Here is a 7,327-nt window from a genome sequence, read left to right as displayed (position 1 = left end):
ATAGTGTGTCTTTTACTTTCAGACCTTGTATTTAGTAGTCTTAGACCGTCTATGGTACTATGACACCAGGTTTTGGGTGATTACGACTTTATCAGTTGTAATAGATATAGATTTCAGATATTTTATTGGTTTCTTCCGCTTAATTTAAATCTCAATTGTTATTGCATTATCGCTTTATGCTTGTTAAAAAAATGGATAATGAAGTAATTAGTTTAAAGGATTGGCTTGCCTAGCTTGTACTAGTAGGCGCCATCACGACTCCCGAGGGTGGAAAATTCGGATCGTGACAAGTTGGTATCAGAGCTCTAGGTTACATGGGTCTCACAATTCATAGACAAGCTTAGTAGAGTCTGAGGGATCGGTACGGAAACGTTTGTATTTATCCTCCAGAGGCTACAGAGTTAGGAAAAACTTCACATTTATTCTTTCCTATCGTGCGGTTTGGTTTCTCAATGCTAATTGAATTTCTACTCTATTCTTTTGTAGATGGCGAGAACACGCGCTTCCTCATCTATTGACCAGCAGCCCGAGCCCCTAGCAACAGCTCACATGAGGGGTAGAGGCCGAGGTTGAGGTCGTGCTAGAGGCTGAGGTCGGGGCAGAGGTCAGCCCCGAGCAGCAGCACCAGCAACGGAGCCTCAGGTTGATTTTGATGATGAGGTTCCGGCCCTAGCAGTTTCGGTGGGCCCAGCTCAGGTCCCAGAGGGGTTTATTGCTACCCCAGTACTCCAGGATGCTCTGGTCTGTCTAGTGGGCCTTATGGAGAGTGTCACCCGGGCAGGTTTGCTTTTTTTAGCACCAATCGTATCTCAGGCTGGAGGAGGAGCCCAGACTCCTGCTACTCGCACTCCGCAGCAGGTAGCTCCCTAGTTTTAGACTCCAACAGTTCAGCCAGTTGGAGCAGTTCAGCTGGGTGTGGTAGCTCAGACCGATAATGGAACAGCTATGTCTGTCGATGCCTTGTGGAGGTTGGATAGGTTCACCAAGCTCTTCACTACTACTTTCAGTGGTGCATCTACTAAGGATCCCCAGGATTATCTAGACAGTTGTCATGAGGTTCTCAGGAACATGGGGATAGTTGAGACCAATGGTGGTCGATTTTGCCACTTTTCGCTTGTCTGGATCCGCCAAGACTTGGTGGAGGGATTACTGTTTGGCTAGACCAGCCGGATCGCCAGCTTTGACTTGGGAGTAGTTTACTCAGCTATTTTGGAGAAGTTTCTCCCCATCACTTAGAGAGAGGCCTATCAGAGGCAGTTTGAGTGCCTCCAGTAGGGTTCTATGACGGTTACCTAATATGAGACCAAATTCATCGACTTGGCTTGTCATGCTCTTATCATACTTCCCACCTAGAGAGAGCGGGTAAGGAGGTTTATTGATGGGCTTATTCAGTCGATTCGTCTTTAGATGGCTAGGGAGACTGGGAGTGAGATATCTTTCTAGGAGGCGGCCAATATGGCCAGGAGAATTGAGATGGTTCTGTCGTAGGGAGGTGGTCAGGGGTCGGACAAGAGGCCTCGTCATTCAGGTAGATTTAGTGGTACCTCATCTGGAGGTAGGGATTCATATGGTAGGGGGCCATCCTCCCAGGACTTTTCAGTCAGCACATCAGGTTTCTCATGGTGCTTCAGGTGGCCGTGGTTCTCGGATGTAGTATTCTGATCAGCAGTCCTGCAGTACACCACCAGCTCTTATCAGTGCACCGCCGCTTCAGAGTTTCTAGGGTCGTCAGCCCCAGCAGCCGAAGGCTTGTTTTACTTGTGGCGGCACGAGGCACATTGCTAGGTATTGCCTTCGAGCACCGAGTAGCTCTCAGCATCAGGGTTCCCGTGCCATGGTTCAGGCATCGTGTGCTCCATAGCCTACCCAGCCAGCTAAAGGTAGGGGTAGAGGTGCTAGAGGTGGAGGTAGAGGTATTAGATGTAGATTTCAGGCCGCTAGAGGTGGAGGTAGAGGTATTAGATGTAGATTTCAGGCCGCTAGAGGTGGAGGCCAGCCAGCAGCATGCCGTCCCAGAGATGTAGTTTAGGGTGGTGGGGCCCAGTCCCGATGTCATGCTCTTCCAGCCAGGCTCGAAGCTGAGGCTTCCGATGCAGTTATCACAGGTACGGTTCTAGTTTGTGATAGAGATGCTTCAATTCTATTTGATCCAGGGTCTACGTACTCATATGTGTCATCTTATTTTGCACTGTATCTGATCATGCCTAGTGATTCTTTGAGTGATCCTATTTATGTGTCTACACCGGTGGGTGATTCTATTATGGTAGATCGAGTCCATCGTTCATGTATAGTTATGATTGGGGGTCTTGAGACCCGTGTAGATTTGCTTCTTCTGGACATGGTTGATTTTGATATCATATTGGGGATGGACTGGTTATCACCTTACCACACTATCTTGGATTGTCATTCCAAGATTGTGACCTTAGCCTTTCCGGGTTTTCCTCATTTAGAGTGGAGAGGGACTCCTGGTCAGTCTACCCATAGTGTTATCTCTTATGTGAAGGCTCGACGTATGGTCGAGAAGGGGTGTTTGTCCTATTTGGCATATGTTCGTGATTCTAGTGTTGAGGTTCCTTCTATTGATTCTGTGCCCGTTGTTCGTGAGTTTCCTGAGGTTTTCCCTTCAGACCTGCTGCGTATGCCACCCGACAGGGATATTGACTTTTGCATTGATTTGGCTCTGGGCACTAAGCTCATTTCTATCCCGCCGTATCGTATGGACCCACCTGAGTTGAAAGAGCAGCTGCAAGACTTGCTTGAGAAGGGTTTCATTAGACCTAGTATTTCACCTTGGGGTGCACCAGTGTTGTTTGTTAAGAAGAAGGACGGATCAATGAGAATGTGTATTGATTACCGGCAGTTGAACAAGGTTACAATCAAGAATAAGTATCCATTACCAAGGATTGATGATTTGTTTGATCAGCTTCAGGGTGCCAAGGTATTTTCGAAGATTGACTTGAGATCTGGCTACTATCAGTTGAGGATTAGGGCATCTGATGTCCCTAAGACAGCTTTCCGCACTCGGTACGGGCATTATTATTTCTTGGTGATGTCATTCAGGTTGACAAATGCCCCAGCAGCTTTTATGGATTTGATGAACCGAGTGTTCAGGCCTTACTTGGATTCATTCGTGATAGTCTTTATTGATTATATTTTGATCTATTCCCGCAGCCAGGAGGAGCACGAGCAACATCTTAGAGTGGTTCTTCAAACCTTGAGGGATAGTCAGTTATATGCTAATTTCTCGAAGTGTGAGTTTTGGTTGAGTTCAGTTGCATTCCTAGGTCATGTTGTATCAGCAGAGGGTATTCAGGTTGATCTAAAGAAGATTGAGGCAGTCAAGAACTGTCCTAGACCAGCATTAGCTGCAGAGATTCGGAGCTTCTTGGGATTGGCAAGCTACTATCTCGATTCGTGGAGAGGTTTTCATCTATCGCAACCCCGATAACCATGTTAACCCAAAAGGGTGCCCAGTTCAGATGGTCGGATGAGTGTGAGGCGAGCTTCCAGAAGCTCAAGATAGCTCTAACTACGGCACCGGTGTTGGTTTTGCCCACAGGTTCAGGGCCTTATACAATTTATTGTGATGCATCTCGTATTGGACTTGGTGTAGTGTTGATGCAGGATGGCAAGGTCATTGCCTATGCTTCGCGAAAATTGAAGATTCATGAGAAAAACTATCCGGTTCATGATTTGGAGTTGGTAGCCATTGTTCACGCATTGAAGATTTTGAGGCATTATCTGTATGGCATGGCATATGAGGTGTTCACGGATCACAAGAGTCTTCAGTATTTGTTCTGAGGTAGATGAGGTGGTTGGAGTTGTTGAAGGATTATGATATCACCATCTTATATCATCCGGGAAAGGCCAATGTGGTGGTCGATGCTTTGAGTAGGAAGTCAGCCAGTATGGGTAGTCTTGCTTATATTCAGGTCAGTGAGAGACCTCTTGCTTTGGATGTTAAGGCTTTGGCCAATCAGTTTGTGAGGTTTGATGTTTTTGAGCCCAGTCATGTGTTAGCTTTCACGGTCGCTCGTTCTTCTTTAATGGAGCGCATCCGTGATCGGTAGTATGATGATCCCCAATTGTGTATCCTCAGAGACACGGTGCAGCACGGAGGTGCCAAGCAGGTTACCTTAGGTGATGATGGAGTTTTGAGATTGCAGGGTCGAGTTTGTGTGCCTAATGTGGATGGACTCCGAGAGTTGATTTTTGAGGAGGCCCATAGTTCCCGGTACTCTATTCACCCGGGCACTGCGAAGATGTATCAAGATTTGCGACAGCATTATTGGTGGAGAAGAATGAAGAAGGACATCGTTGCATATGTGGCTCGGTGTTTGAATTGTCATCAAGTTAAGTATGAGCATCAGAGACCTGGTGGTTTGTTCCAGAAGATTGAGATTCCTGAGCGGAAGTGGGAGCGGATCACTATGGATTTCGTTGTTGGACTCCCACAGACTCGGGGGAAGTTCTATGTAGTGTGGGTTATTGTTGATAGGCTGACCAAGTCAGCGCATTTCATTCATGTGGCAGTCTCCTATTCTTCTGAGAGGTTAGCTGAGATCTATATCCAGGAGATTGTTCGTCTTCATGGTGTGCCCGAGTCTATCATTTCGGATCGAGGTACGCAGTTTACCTCACGTTTCTAGAGAGCAGTTCAGCGAGAGTTGGGCACATGGGTTGAGTTGAGCATAACATTTTATCCTCAGACGGACGGGTAGTCCGAGCGGACCATTCAAATTTTGGAGGATATGCTCTGAGCTTATGTTATTGACTTTGGAGGCTCGTGGGATCAGTTTTTGCCTTTAGCAGAGTTTGCCTACAACAACATCTACTAGTCGAGTATTCAGATGGCTTCGTATGAGGCTTTATATGGTAGGTGGTGTCACTCTGGTTGGATGGTTTGAGCCAGGAGAGGCTCAGTTGTTGGGTACGGATCTGGTTCAGGATGCCTTGGACAAGGTCAGGATCATTCAGGATAGGCTTTTTACAGCTCAGTCCATGCAAAAGTTATGCCGACCGCAAGGTTTGTGATTTAGCATAATGATTGGTAAGCGGGTATTGCTTCGAGTGTCGCCTATGAAGGGCGTGATGAGATTTGGGAAGAAGGCAAGCTTAGCCCTAGGTTCATTGGCCCGTTTGAGATTCTTGATCGAGTGGGAGAGGTGGCTTATAGACTTGTGTTGCCCCGAGCTTATCAGCCGTGCATCTAGTGTTTCATGTGTCCATGCTTCGAAAATATCACGGCGATCCGTTCCACGTGTTAGATTTCAGCACTGTCCAGTTGGACAAGGACTTGTCTTATGAGGATGAGCCGGTAGCTATTTTAGAGCAACAGGTTCGTCAGTTGACATTGAAGAGTTTTCCTTCTGTTCGTGTTCAGTGAAGAGGTCAGACTGCTGAGGCATCGACCTGGGAGTCCGAGTCTGATATGCGGAGCTGTTATCCCCATCTTTTCCCTGACTCAGGTACTTCATTCTTCTGTCCGTTCGAGAACGAACGGTTGTTTTAAAGGTGGAGAATGTGATGACCCAAAAGGTCATCATTTGTTTTTAAAAGAAAATTCTGCATTTTGAGGCCTTAAAAACTTCTTTTAACATCACCTTGATTTGCGTGCGCAGTCCCGGCGCGTAGCCGGAAAGCCTATATGTGAAAATTTGTGAAAAATAATAAATTTTGACTATAAAATGAATTAATTTGACTTCGGTCAACGTTTTTGGTAAACAAACTCGGACCCATGATTTGATGGTCCCAGAGGGTCCGTAAGAAAATATGAAACTTGGGCGTATGCCCGGAATCGAATTCCGAGGTCCCAAGCCCGAGAAATGAATTTTTTAAAGAAATTATTTTTTGAAAAATATAAAGGTTTTTAAAAGTGAAATGTTATGTGAAACCTGTGGTATCGGGCCCGTGTTATGGTTTCGGAGCCCGGTACAGATTCAATATGATTTATATGTGTTGACGGTAAAGTTTGGTAAGATACAGAATCCATTCGACGTGATTCGGACCTTAAATGCAAAATTTGATGTTTAAAGAAGTTTTGAGAAATTTCATTGATCTTGAAGTTTAATTCGATGTTCATGATATTATTTTGGTGATTTGATTACACGAATAAGTCCGTCGGATGTATTTGAGGTAGTGTGCATGTTTGGTTTGGAACCCCGAGGGCTCGAGTGAGTTTTGGATAAGCCACGGGGTGCATTTCGGACAGCAAAATTGCAGAATTTCAGCTGTGCATACAGGCCTGCAAACTTCGCATTTGCGAAGCCTGGCTCGCAAATGCGATATCGCAAATGCGATATCGCAAATGTGAGTGGTTGATCGCAATTGCGAAGGAAGTCAGGCCAGCTCCAGTGTCGCAAATGCGAGGCTCCTTTCGCAAATGCGAAATTTCCCTATTCAGCCTTGAGTCGCAAATACGACCCTGTATTCGCAATTTCCATCTCACAATTGCGAGACCCCCTTCGCATTTCCCAACCTAGCAGAGGTCGGGGTTCGCAATTGTGAACCCTTGTTCGCAATTCCCACATCTGAGACCTGCATCTTTTATAATTAGACGAATTTTAACCCATTTTCACATCTTTTTAAAACACAAACTCCCTAGGGCGATTTTTCAAGAACAATTCTTCTTCCAAATCGATTGTAAGTTAATTTCAACTCATTTCCTTCAATCATTAACCTCTTTTAACATGATTTCAACTCAAAATCAATGATTTTCATGGGAGAAACTGAGTGTTTTGTGCAGAACCTAGGTTTTTCAAAAAATTGGGGATTTGGACCTCGATTTGAGGTTCGATTTTGAAACAAATTATATATTTGGGATCATGGGGGAATGGGTAATCGGATTTTGGTTTGAACCTCAGGTTTTGACCATATGGGCCCGGGGGCGATTTCTGACTTTTTGGGTAAAACTTTGGAAAACTCATTTTCATGCATTGTGGTTGATTCATTTAGCGTTTATTGATGTAATTAAGTAACTTGTGACTAGATATGAGCGAATTGGTGGTTGAATCAAGGGGTAAAGCTATAATTGAATCATGAATTGTGTTCATGGCATCGAGGTAAGTGTCTGGTCTAACCTTAGCTTGAGGGATTAGGAGTTGTGTCTTATTTGCTACGTGTTAATTGTGGAATACGACGTATAGGCATGGTGACGAGTATCTATATGTTGGTGTCCAGCATGCCCGTGAATCTTGTATTGTAATTGTTATAACTCCGTTGTGGTTTATTGTGCCTCACATGTTATTATCATCATTGTTCCCTTGCCAGGATGTTTGTTTTGATATTATTGTTCCTTTGTCGGGATATTGTTGAAATATCATTGTTC

Source organism: Nicotiana sylvestris, chromosome 5, assembly GCF_000393655.2.
Source record: "Nicotiana sylvestris chromosome 5, ASM39365v2, whole genome shotgun sequence".
Lineage (NCBI taxonomy): Eukaryota > Viridiplantae > Streptophyta > Magnoliopsida > Solanales > Solanaceae > Nicotiana > Nicotiana sylvestris.
The sequence above is the reverse complement of the archived record's forward strand: the minus strand, read 5'-3'. Positions refer to the sequence as shown.